Source organism: Symphalangus syndactylus, chromosome 7 (assembly GCF_028878055.3).
Source record: "Symphalangus syndactylus isolate Jambi chromosome 7, NHGRI_mSymSyn1-v2.1_pri, whole genome shotgun sequence".
Taxonomy (NCBI): Eukaryota; Metazoa; Chordata; class Mammalia; order Primates; family Hylobatidae; genus Symphalangus; species Symphalangus syndactylus.
In genome coordinates this window covers 114,277,406-114,291,462 of record NC_072429.2, presented here as the reverse complement: position 1 = coordinate 114,291,462, position 14,057 = coordinate 114,277,406, and the positions used below count along the sequence as shown (strand labels likewise).

The 14,057-nt window shown below is 35.0% G+C and overlaps 1 protein-coding gene across 9 annotated transcripts in view; it reads left to right on the top strand.

The window, feature by feature from the left end:
- The window catches only part of TRPS1 (transcriptional repressor GATA binding 1), a 261,204-nt gene that overhangs the window by 29,351 nt on the left and 217,796 nt on the right, over nucleotides 1–14,057 (top strand). The window lies entirely within an intron of this gene.

Below are 14,057 nucleotides of genomic sequence, written 5' to 3'. Positions count from 1 at the left end.
CTTTTTATTTATTTATTTATTTATTTATTTTTGAGATGGGGTCTCACTCTGTTGCCCAAGCTGGAGTGCAGTGGCACGATCTCAGCTGCCTGCAACCTCTGCCTCCCAAGCTCAAGCATCCTCGTGCCTCAGCCTCTGGAGTACCTGGAACTACAGGCATGTGCTACCACCCCTGGCTAATTTCCTTTTTGTAGAGATTGGGTTTCACCATGTCACCCAGGCTGGTCTCCAACTCCTGGACTCAAGTGGTCCACCGACTTGGCCTTCCAAAGTGCTGGGATTACAGGCGTGAACCACCACACCCGGCCATTATTTGATTTATAGTATATTTTTAGTGTACAAGCTGTTTAAGAGAAACATTGATCTTAAAGCATAGGAGTCAATGATTTTGAAAAGTGAAAACAAGGGAAATCTGGTCAATTTGCTTTTATCCTTCCACCCAAAATTGTTTGGCTGCCTGCATTTTGTAATCATATAATGATTGACTGTTGGACATTGTGGCTTACGCCTGTAATCCCAGCACTCTGGAAGGCCAAGGTGGCAAGATGGCTTGAGCCTAGGAGCTCGAGACCAGCCTATGCAACACAGGGAGACCTCATCTCTACAAAAATATATAAAATTCAATTAACCCAGAATGGTAGTACATGCCTGTCATCCCAGATACTTGGGAGGCTGAAGCAGGAGAATTGCTTGAGTCTGGAAGGTCAAGGCTGCAATGAGCCATGGTCATGCCACTGCACTCTAGCTGGGACAACAGAGCAAGACCCTGTTTCAGAAATAAATAAATAAATAAAATCATATAGTGATTGAATTTATCTGTGCAGAAAGTATCTCTTTCTCCCAATGGATGCTGGCATCTTCATTCACTATATATAGAGTGGCCACTGTGTGTGCTACCTGTTAGCAGTTTATAGTCTAATGGGGGAAGGATAGGAGGAATACAAGAAATTATAGCACATTGCATTTACAATCTATTTTAGTATACATTATCTTATTCATTTAATTTGTACTCTCTTTTCTGTTTATTCCCTTAAAAACAACTTTGTAAAATAGGCCAGTTATATATATTATATATTGTGGGAATTAAGAAAGTAAAGATGTGAGTAAGCTCAAAGAAGAGGGTAAAAACCCGGCCAAAACCACTATTGGTTTTGGTTAATGTGCTTGCATAATCCTTTGAATCTGTGTCTTTCCTGAGTGTATGTGTAAAACTGTGTGTGTAAGTGTGTATATTTATGTCTGTATCCTGTCCAGCTTTGGCAAAGGGGTAGTTTGCCTGGATTTGCTTTTGGAGCTACAAGGATATCTCTGCCCACAGCTTTTTTGTGAGGTCTGTTACCTCACACTTGAGAACAATGTCAATTTTTGGGGCCTTAAAGGCAGTGTTGGCTTGTGCCTAAAAGTACTTTCATGACCTTAACACAAATTCACAAATCAACCTATTTTATTCATTGCACTTATGTCTTTGGGCTCTCCACTGCAGAGTCTTAAAGGAGTTTTGGAATGGACACAAAGATTACTAACCTCTGTGGAAAAGTACCCTGACTTTACAGCGTTCCTACTTCAAAAACAAACTCCGTCTGGATGGCGAGTCATTGGGAGACTTGAGTGATTACCGGGGAGTTTTGGTGTAAAATGGAATTTTAGATTAACCTTTAGCACCTAAATCTGAGGTCTGTCAAGTCTCCGTTTTTATAGATCTGACTTGAAATAAAGAGGTGTGTTGCGTTGAAGCCTTCCTGGCCCTTATTTTAACTACTGATTTACATGGATGTACTAGTGGGGATCATCATTGAGTTTTGACCAAGTTCTGGGAAAGCTCCCAGTGGAACTGGGAAAATCTGGCTCATTGTGGAAAACCTAAATTTATGTTCTTAAATAATTTAGAAAACCTGATAAAATGCTACAGGTATAAGAACTTAAGAATTATAATGGATCAGGATAAACAGGGCTAGAATAAAACACTAAGTACAGTCAGGCAGTCAATGGAAACAAACAGATGGGTGTCAAGAGCTAAGTTAGTGAGTTGATCAGCTCTATTTTTGTCTTTTCAATAAGTTTCATGAAGCTTGTTCAGTAAACATGAATAACTTCAGTAAGTTCATGCAGCAAATATTTATTAAGCAGCACCTACTCATTTATGGGATACTGTACTAAGGTGTGATAATATCAATATGAATGACAACAAAAGAACATTGTCCAGGCAAGAATACAAACAGTGTAACAGATAAATAAAATATTGATAGTCATAACTCCAATATAGCTATATAAAGATGATCATAGCACATAAATTCTGGAAAAATCCAGTATCATTAATGTCTCCATTAATGTATACCAGTCACCCCATCTTTTTATCTGAACCTGTGCGATATTTCTGAGGTTTTAAAAATTCCACTTCCTTTTATGATCAGCGTTGAAGACTTGTTTTGAAACCTATCACTTTTCTTCATTTTCTACCTTTCCCTTCTTCAGTCTACACGTCACACCACATCTAGTTTAGTTTTCCTAATCTCTTCTTTTTAGAAACTTCAAGTGGCTTCCTGCTTTCTCCAAGTAGTCCAGCCTCATCAACTGGGATTCAAGATTCTGTCTTATTAACCTTGGCAACCACGTCTTCCATGTGAGCCATTTGTTTTAAACCTAGATTCTTCTCTGTTTCTTGACATATATTAATATTGTTAGCAACCGTTTGTTTCTCTTACTCCTGTTTGCTGGAATCCCCTTTTCTGTCCCCTGTAGCTGTGCAATTCTTATTTCTCTCTCAGGATAATCTTCACTCTCATCTCTGTTAACTGTTTCCTCTGCCATTGACCACATTGGTTATTTTATTATGAATGAAAGAAATAATAGAAATGTTAATAAAAGATAGCAAACATTTAGTACTTACTGATTACTTTTTTTTTTTTTTTTTTTTTAGACAGAGTCTCACTCTGTTGCCCAGGCTGGAGTGTGGTGGTGCAGTCTCGGCTCACTGCAACCCCCACCTCCCAGGTTCAAGCGATTCTCCTGCCTCAGGCTCCCAAGTAGCTGAGATTACAGGCACCTGCCACCACACCCAGCTAATTTTTGTATTTTTAGTAGAGACAGGGTTTCACCATGTTGGCCAGGCTGGTCTTGAACTCCTGGCCTCAAGCTATCCTCCTGCCTCGGGCTCCCAAAGTGTTGGGGTTACAGGCGTGAGTCACCACGCCCAGCCTAGTACTTAACTGATTACTTTCCAGGGAATTTACTGTTTACACTGCTCATTTTGGTGCAAAATCATGCCTCATCCTGTATTATTACTGAAATGTTTAATGTGAGCCTTGTTTCTTTAACAAAGGTAGATTATTGCTTCTTAGAGAGCAATAATTTTCTCTTCAAATTTAAACATATTATATGCCCAATAAATACATAATATATGAATAAATTAATTGATTGGAAATTTTAGAAGTCTGAAATGCCCTTGCCCATAAGAAGAATGTATGTATGACATTTGGTATTGCATTGGTACTTTATTTTCCAGCCTGATGGACAAGAGTGATTTTAAAACCATCAATGCCTCTGCATCTGTGGCGCAGTAAACGGGAAACCTATTGGAAATTAAATGTGTCATCTTGTGCTTCATAGCCAGACTATTAAGCTTTTAGGAAGAGATCAATTTAAAATAAATTATATGTATGTACATATACATTAATATGTAATATATAGAATATAATGATTATATTTACAGGGTTATATTTAATTCCTGATGATAAAAAAAAGGATGATTGGCATTATCTTATCAGAAAATGAAAAAATGCATCAAAATCAGACAATATTTTAAATAAAAAATTTATGTCGTTTCAGTAATGCTTTTTTACTTGACATAATTATGTAGGAAAACTATACGTAATCCAGTAGTAAACATTATGTATGAAAACTTGATGTAAACTTTTGTCAATACATATGATATATTATTATCTAATATTTTCAGGAAAACAAATTTTCTACAATATTTATGTATTAATCTTTTATTTCCTGGAGTTGAAAAATTTAACCAAGCACCACAGAAATTGCTAATACCACTGACCTTGTCTCAGTTCCCTTAAGAAGCCACATTCTCTCTTCATCCAGGCCTTTCCCAGGTCTTCTGCCATTTCTTCTGTTGGAATCACTCAATCCTCTCTTTTCACCTGGCCAGTTTTTGCTATCCTTGTTTGTGTTCTTCCTTTTTACCCCCATAACCCCTTGTTGTTATAGCAAACTGGGATCAGTCACTGCTCTTCCTTGTTTATTTATTTCTTTTCTCAAGGTAGACTATAAGCTCACTCAGGGTAAGCTTCTTCTCTGCCTTGTTCACGGTTGTATCCTCAGCACCTTACTCAACACTTTACTCAATGCCTGACAGGTAGTTGGCCCTCAAAAACTATGTTGAATGAATAAATGTTATGTGAGTTTTGACTTAGGAGCATCAGTTATCATATCACTTGGTCAGTTTGTAATATTTGCCCAAAAATAGGATTTAGTGCAAAATGAGTGCTGATGCCAGCAAATATCTTTGACCTTGGTTTCTGGGGAAGAAAAAATTCTCATATCAGCTTGTTTGGATAATTACTTGCAGAGTTTTCATGAAAGGGAAGTGGTAGATGCACAAATGGATAAAGTATAGGACTTTTTGACAGGACTAACTGCATTCTAACTTATTGCATCAAAGACTATAGCAGTCATCTCTCAAGCAGTATTCTGGTCATCAGAAAATATTCTTGAACAGTGCTGTCTTTTAACTGGTTAACACTCTCCAAAGTATTTCATGTGGTTTTTTCACTGTTCATACCCTGGACTACACGCATTACCTGCCAGGGTTCATCTATTATTTTAGCTCATCTGGACTACATTGGTGAGACTTCATGAAGGAGAATTCCACTTTTATTTCAGTAAACCAGGGCAGGATATTTTGGGACCTACAACAACCTGTCTTTCTTCTTTTTATCTTTTTTTTTTTTTTTTAAACCTAGGAAGATGGTAAACACTTAGTAGGCTGCAATTTTGTTTCTTAATGACTGCCATAATGTCTCACATTTAATATAACTTGTTCTATTTTGATATTAAAACAAAGCATTCTTAATGTTACAACAGGATTGAAAGTACTGTTTGGTACTCTTATGATGTGTTAACTCTTTTACGAAGTCATTTAAATAACAGTATTGTGTTTTCTGAATAGCACCCTGGTTTGCAGGCTCAATAAACAAGGTATCATTAGCAGGTATGAAGATGGTGGTAATACCACCAGATACCAGTACTGTTTAGGTGAAATCTGTAGTAATTTGCTTTTGAAATAATCAGGTAAAACTGTTACTATGAAATGCTGTTTTGCAAAAAGTTCAAAAGACGAATGGATGTGATTAACTTTAAGTAATCCTATAGAGTGCTACTTTTTCCTGGGTATTATGTTGCTTCTTTTACAACCATCCTTTTCTTTCCATGTGTAGGCTTATTTCCTGTAGAGCACAGTAAAACATGTAAAGCATTATTTATGCTTTGACTTCTAGAACATGTAAAGCATTCGTAGATTGGGGATCAGTCAACTAATTCTTACTTTGCTTAAACCCAAAGTTCTCAAGCTTGTTAAGGTGACTGTAGTCTTGGACTTTGTGATTCTGTCTGAGAAACTCCATGGAATAGTGTTAAATTACCATATCATACAAAGATGGGGCAAATTATGTGCAATAAAATGTGATTGTATTATATCTATGTGTACCTACAAAACAAAGACTAAATGCCACATGAAATTGTTTTAAGGAATAAGATTTTCAAGTTTTCTTGTTAACACATTTGTGTGCTGCCTTTTTTTTTGTTGTTGTTAGTTACTAGTACACATTAGAAGCCATTTGATACTAGAAGCCAAAATCTTAAGAAAATATTAACCAGGTATAAAGTTGAAAACTGATGGCATTTTACCTATTAACTTATCTTTTTTATGCAAAATAAGAAACCACTCGTTATTCTGTTTGTGAGATGGGATACCTTGGTCTACTGGTATTACATAGATTTACAGCAACCACCTTAGATGAAGGTAGAATCTAGCACACACTTCATGTAAACACAGCATTTATTCAGCCTTATGAAAATATTCAGAATATTAGATACGTGAATCCTCTGAAAAAACCACAGTAGTTTTTTATTTGCTTATCTGTTCCCTAAAGTCTTCTTGGGTAAGCAGGTTACCTTAACCCCCTTTCAGTTCCAGTTTCCTCATTTGTAAAATAGGACTACTAAATAACTATCAGGCTTTTGGTGAAAACCAACTCGGGAAATTACGTGAGCCAGTAAGCAAATGGCTGGTCATAATAAGTACTCAAGAAATATTAGTTCTCTTCCACCTTTACATAGCTTGTCTTTGTCATATAATGAAGGTAGTGCATCCTCATGGAACATTTAATATCTACAGATGTGTGTCTGTGCTTGTCCTTCCACCACCACTACCAGCAACAGAATCACATACAGAGTTCTTATTCTCTCTTCGGTTTGCCTGTCTCTGATTATCTTCACCCCTGTTAGGGTGTCTGTTGCTTTCTGCTCTTGTTTTTGCCCTTCATCTCTCTTTTCAAACCCCTCACCCTTTGAAATCCCTTTTGTTCAGAACGCTTTCTTTTCAATTTCTCTTCTCTTCCTTCTTTTACCACCTGTTTGCCTGCTGGGACACATCCTGGCCCTTTCTCCTGTACAATTCAGCCTGAGGTGTCAGTGACCCATTCCACTCTATTGGACTGCTTGATTTGCTCATCAAAATATCGCAGCTCAAAGGTTTCTCCTCAATGTATTACTCCATGTTCTCTGCAGAGCAACTGCTGTTTCACTGAAAAAGTCGCACATACACTCTTAAACTTTAGCTGAAAAGTGCACAGATCTTAAGTCTGTAGCTCAATGAATTATTACAAAACAAATACACCTGTGTAACTATCACTCATGTCAAGAAATACAGTATTGCCAGTACTCTAGAATTCCTTTGTGCTCCTCCTGGTCTCTTTCTTCCTCCTCCAGGAATCAGTCACTCTCCTGACTGCTAAACACTTTACATCTACTTGTTTTTGAACTTTCCACGTGTTCATATACATTGAAAGCATGTATTCGTTTGTGTCTGTCATGTCAAATTCAGCATCATGTTTGTAAAATTCATTCATGTTGTATGTAGTTTGTTCATTTGTATTGTACCATAATATTCTGTTGTATGAACAGGTATTGTATTTTATAATCATGTACCACAACTTTAAAAAATCTATTCTACTGGTGATACAGATTTGGCTTGTTTCCAGTTTGAGAAATTCAGGAAGTAATACTGTGAGAATTGGTGTGTGTGTGTGTGTGTGTGTGTGTTTGTGTGTGTACGTGCATTTTAAAATTAAACTTCTGGTTTTGTGTCCTTCTGAATGTTTTAAATTTCTTGGAGTCTAATCCAGATGTTTGAGGCTTTTCTGTATTCTTTTTATGTTCCAGGCTATTCTCTTAAAAGATAAACTATTTTTTATGTATTATGCTACTTGTACAGTTTATTTTGAATTTTGGAATGTTGGAGAATACAGAATGAAAAATTTGTAAATAAAACATATGTATATATAAATGCATATATTTATAGTAAACATTATATATTTAATAAACCTATTACATACCATATGATGTTCATGTATAAAACATACATAATCATCCAAATATACAAACATACAGATTCATTTTACTGATTATGGTACTCTTATTATAGAATTATAACTATATAAAGAGTGTGCCAATTTTTAATGAACTTTCCTCTGTGTAATCAGTCTACAGATATTTTTGATGTGTAAAGTTATACAGACATTTATGGAATCTGAATCAAACCAACATGGTTGTGATTTACCATTTTAAAAAATAAATTCAATAGTTCTTATTTCTCACGACTTGTACATTTCTTGATCTGTGCTCATGGATCTAGAGCTATGATATTTGATTCTTTTTTCAGCCGAAATAAGAAAATTTTTAATGCCTTGATTCCTTGGATGTCTCGATTTGGTTTGTTATTATGTTGTTGAGACAACTTTAGCATTTTTCTAGCTGTTAGTTTCCTGAGCCTATTTAATATCAAGAGATTCAGACTTTCCTTGAAGACAAAAGCAATATATAGAAATTTCTAAGTGTGTCAACATCCATCCATCCATCCATCCATCCATCCATCCAATAAGAGCGAGTGCCTGCTGTGTCATAGGCTGTCAGTGTGTGGAAGGGCATATTAGTATCACTTGGCTTTTTAAAAGCTTGCATGTCCCTTGTGCCAATATGCTGTTATACTTTATTCCTCTGCAATAGTCACCCCATCATAGTCTGCCAGTGCTAATGATGGAAATGAGCCTCAGATGTGTTGCACCTGGAAAAAGCTTGCGATCACTGATGAGATGTAGCTATTTATATATATTGAATTATTTTATATCAATATTTTGATTAGTATCATATATGAATGGATAGCTATTAATATTTTGAATTAACAACAATGATAATATAAATCATAATATATTTTCTGGTTTGAAGAGTTTCACAGTCTAGAGGGGTAGCCTAAAACATAAACACATAATTCCGTGTGAAGTGGCAGGTACCTTGAGAGAAGATATGCACAAGGTGCCACATGACATTGGAGAAGACTAAGTTTTGCTTGTGAAAATTGTAGAGGGCTTTGTAGAAGTGAATCCATTTTAGAGACATGTAGTTTGCTAATGTTGGTGATGTGTTAGGCATTATGAGGCAGATTCAAAAGCTAGGATAATCTGGTAGTCTGAGAATATTGGGAAGATTGTATATTCATTCACTTGACATAACTATAGAGGCAGACAAATATGTTTGATAGCAGCCTTTGTAACATGGCTTCTTGTAGATTGTGTTCTCTTGTAAGTTTCTTAAAATGTTATCACCTTTTGCATTGGTTAACTGTTGTTAAAGTGTTTATGAGAAATGCATTGGTAAACCAAGTGGTCTTTAGATTCCTTCAGACCCAACTTGTTCATATGCTAGGTCTGTGCCTAGACAAGCGATTTAACTTCTCCTTGTCTTAGCTGCATTATCTGTAAACTGTGAATGATAATAGTACTTAAAGTATTGTTCATCCAAATTAAAATCAAATGAGATAATGCACTCTTGGCACAGTTCCTGGCTCATATAATAAGAACATGAAATTTTTTTTTATTAGCTAAAAAATCAGGTCAGAATATGTATCAACATTGAAGATCATAGGCCTTAAAAAAATCTACCTCTGACTTTTGGTTTCTTTCAACATTCAATTAAATTCTGAAAGAACTATTTGTAAAACACCTGAATCTGGAATTATATTTGTGTGTTTCCCTTACTCTGTTATGATAGGTGTCCACAACAAGATTGATGGAGAAACTGATAATTGGGGTGCAGATGGTGAAAATATTTTCTAAAGGGGTGTGTGTGTGTGTGTATGGCTCTGTGTATGTTTAGATAGATTCTTAAGTTTATACTGAATTTGAAAGTGAAGATTGATGAGATTGCCTATACAAAATACTTAACAAGTGAGCTAATTTCTGCCGAATTCTGTAGTCTTACTCATGTATATCACATCACTATTCTTCCTCTCCTATGTGAATGTGTAAAATCGAGGCTGTATGGGATGGGTCCAGAAGGAACTTGTGGTCATCCTCTCAGGCTTGAATCTCACCACTCTGTCTGGCTTTGTGTTTACAATTAATTTAAGATTAATTACCTGTTTCAGTTTTACTTTGACATCTACCTAATCTAGTTTTTATTTTCTTTCTTTCTTTCTGATCTTTTGTTTTAATCTTTGGGGGGTAAAATAATGCAATAATGATAAAACAAAATTCAAAAGCCCATAAAGCTATGGGATCTGCTTGGGATTTTCAAGGGTGAGATAGGGTCTGTAATAGATATGTGTTTACTGATTGTGACCCCAGACATTGGTTTTCTATCCTTCATTGTTAGGACAGCTGGATCTGGGGACACAGACTGAGTGGAGAAGAAAGGATTTATTAATAATCAGGGAGGAGCATGTGGGATAGATCTGAGGTACCTGCAAGCATTTGAGAACTACCGATTGTAACTATATGAACTGAAGATGCCTCAGTGCAATCCTGGGTCTTTCCAGATTCCATATTTAATTAAAAGCCTTTGCCATATCTTGGTTCCTGGCTCAATTTTAATCAGATAAAATTTAAGTTATTATAAAATAATGACAAATTTAGCGTATAAGGTTTTAAACTGATCACAGTAGCTGGACAGCATTAGCAACAATAGTTGAAAAAATAGAGCTTCTTTATGCAGTGATATCTGTATAATCTATTTAGCTCAAAGATAACATTGAGTTTATATCCACATATGTTTATGAATGTATAATTTGGACACATGGGATTTTATTGTACATAGGTGTTTTATCCGTTCCCTTTTTAAAATCCAATGTTCTATCTGTAATGCTCTGCCACTACACATTCTTTCAAAAAAATTTGGATTGTAAATCTTCAATGATGATACGCCTCAATCTCCTTTTAACATAGATAGCTCTTCTGGAAAAAAAAAAACCAAAAAACAAAAACAAAAACAAATCCTTCAAAACAGCCCACTTCATAACAAAACATCTTAGTCTTTTTTTGCCAAGTTAATGAAGGAATACTGTTTTTTTTTTCCTTAACTACGCATGCTTTAAAATCTTGGTTAAATTTCTTCGTTGAACATTACTTTCTTTTTTTAAAAATTTTATTATTATTATTTTACTTTTAAGTTTTAGGGTACATGTGCACAATGTGCAGGTTTGTTACATATGTATCCATGTGCCATGTTGGTGTGCTGCACCCATTAACTCGTCATTTAGCATTAGGTATATCTCCTAATGCTATCCCTTACTTTCTTAGAGTGGCCTTTCCCACTAATGTTCAGCAGAACATTAGTTTTGTTGGCTAAATGGCACTATGTGACATAAAGCCAAATGAGATTGGGAAATTTCAGTCCAAATTGAACACACGTCACCCTCTCCAATCCCTAGGACTTCTTAGATCTGTAAACGGTAGTGTACATTGTGGATCTCTGGGAGGGATATATATTATACAGTTTCCATTAAACTTAATTTGACCAAGGAATCTCCTTTCATTTCTTTTTTTGAAGCTAATATTATGGGACGAGTGTAGAGACAAGTCTTGGGTTTCTTGTCATCTATGCTTAAACAGTTACCATATTAAAATCCCAGGCAGAGCTTAGCTAAACTTGTGGTGAGCATGGCAGAATGTTCTGAAATACCATAATATTTTTTCAAAAAAGATTCTTATAGTTGAAGCTTTCGCAGCCTGTTACTTATCCAACTTCAAATTATGAATGGATTATATGTTTACTTTTTTCGCCCATATATAAAGCTTTTCATATCCTAGAAGTCAGGAAAAAGTGATTTAATCTTATTATGAGAAGTTGCTTTCAAGTATATATATATTTTAAGATCAGTTTTCTTTGGAATATTTCTCCATACTTAACAAAAGAGAGAAAATGACTCCTCTGTGTGTGTGTGTAATTTGTTTTTGTCAGAGGGAAAAATGACGCTAATTAGGTTAAAATAAGTAGTTGGCACTAAATAGGGTGGTAGCTAAACCAAATTTTGTATTTTGTACCAAATTTCTAAATCCCTTTTGTTTTGTGAATGGATTAGCTGGTTCATTGTAATGTTTGTGTTATCTGTTGGATACGTCTGCGGTTGTCCTTAGTCCATTGGCTCTCAGATGGGTGCAGGCCATTTAAACTGCTCCCTGTGGTAGAGTAGGGGTGAGCCTAGTGCTTTGTGAGTTATTTCCTAGTTTCATGAGGAAGAACTATTGCATATGAAGGCACAAACTTACTTCCCTTCATTTTAGAGATACACACACATGCACATGCACATGCACATGTACAGAGTACATTACAGGTATAAGTTCTCAGTATGTCTTCACAACATCTGTTTTAATCTTATATTAAATTTGGCACTTTTAATACTACTAATAGTAATAAAAGTTACTGAATATGCTTGGCTTACTGGTGCTGTGAAGACAGCGAGCATTCTAATTGCACTATGTTATCTTTATGGTAAGCATCTATTAGATTCACTATACTGTATATGTGTGTCAGTTTACCAAATGGATTTGCTGTGATTGGCACAGATTTATTAAGGGAGAACAAAGAAAGCTGTTAGTTATATTGGTGGATTGAGTTAATAATTGAGATTTTCTTTTCTATTGATTAACAGGTAGGAAAACAGAAAAAAGCAACATGAATACATAAAAATATTAAACTACCTTTACTATTCAATGATAGTTTCCACCAAATGCTGGGAACATAGTCAAAGGCATTCCTACAAAGCACAGCACTCGTTATTTTTGTTATGAGTGAAAATCTAATTTACATACAATAAAATGTCAATTCACATCATAACCATCAAGATGAATAGAAACATTTATACTCTTCGATGAGCTACTCTTTTTGAATTTAAGTGCTGTGCTTGGCTCTTTGCCCAGAGACCAGTTGAAATAGTCTAAGTTTAACAGAGAAGTAGGGATGAAGTTGAAACTGACTCGTCTGCAAATGTAAAGTCAGATTGGCCTATGTGAATCAACAGTTGTCACTGCAGATATTTTAATTGTGTGTGTGTGTGTGTGTGTTTTGAGAGGAAAACAAAAGGAAAAACTACTTTTCTGCAGGAAAACAAATGGTAACATTTCTTAATTTGCACAGTGAAATTGTGATCTTATTCAAATCAAGGATTTTAATACATTTGCCTCTCACCGGTTATGAAAGGAAAAATAATCAATTCCCCTTGCCTTTTGAGGCTCCATGATGTATCTTGCTCTGTTTTAGTTTCCCTAGTTAGTGAAATAGGTGCATTCTTTTTTTATATATATATGTGTCCTACAGTGTCATTATGACTATAGCCTAAAGTCTTTGAAAAAAAAAAGTTTTGTAATTTTCTTATAAAAGTACAATGGTTAATGAATTTTTTTCTTTAACATGTATTTGGATATATGAAGATTCACTTAGGCAAATAGGACATTATTACTTACTTACCATACTGTCTCCTTTTACCTAGACAAGTGCATTTGAAATGAGATATTTAAAATCCAGAGAACATAGCAAGATGAAATAAAAGCCTAATAAAATGTGTTTGGGCTAGCATCAAAACCTTTGAAATAGGATATCTAAATAATGTGCATTTTATCTCAGAGGGCTTTCGGTTAGTTCTAGTGTCCAGATGACTATTAGTGGGCTTTTGTGCTCTGAAGCATATGTTAATAGAAATGATCATTTTGGATTAGTTTGATGTGAATTAATAAGAGATTTATTTGGTGGAAGTTGTTTGAAGGTGATGACATTTAAAACTCAACAAGATTTAAGATGTTCAAAAATACCTTTAAAAAATTTGGGAACAGTCAATTCAGAGAAAGCAAATTAAATAGAAATGGATAGGAAAGAACAGGATCTGACATTGAGTTTACGAAGTTTGAAGCAGTTTATAAAAAAAGCGATCTACCATTGAAGTATTGCCCTGGAATCTGAAGAAATAGAAAACATCTAAACTCCCTCAGTGATTCTTGAGTTTGTGAATTGGATAAACAATGTTCTCTTGCATTTTATAGTTCACTTAAGCAATCTGATTTTGATCTGTATATATGGCGTAGACAGGATTCAAGCGTTTTTTTTTTTTTTTTTTTTTTTTTTCCCTAAACCAATGAGCAAACACATATGTTCTTTCAAAACTGAACTGTATACATTGTTCATATGGAAGCTATCTAGTTTGCTCTGGGCCCAAGATTTGACCTTCCTTTTATTTTGCTATCACTTGCTTAATTCTTTAAATTCTTTGTGGGGACTTTTGATCAAAAGAAACATTTTTTCTCTCTTTTAAAAGTTTTTTTAAAAATAAAAGCTACATGAAATGTGTAATTAATAACTCAGTATTGTTATGCTGATGATACAAGCAAGCATGGAAGAAAACTTATTTTTTAAGGCGAAGACCATGATGACTTTTCTTTTTGTGTTAAGCTTTGATTTCAGTTTAACAGTTTTATAAGCTGGAAAAACAAAAAGAAAATGTC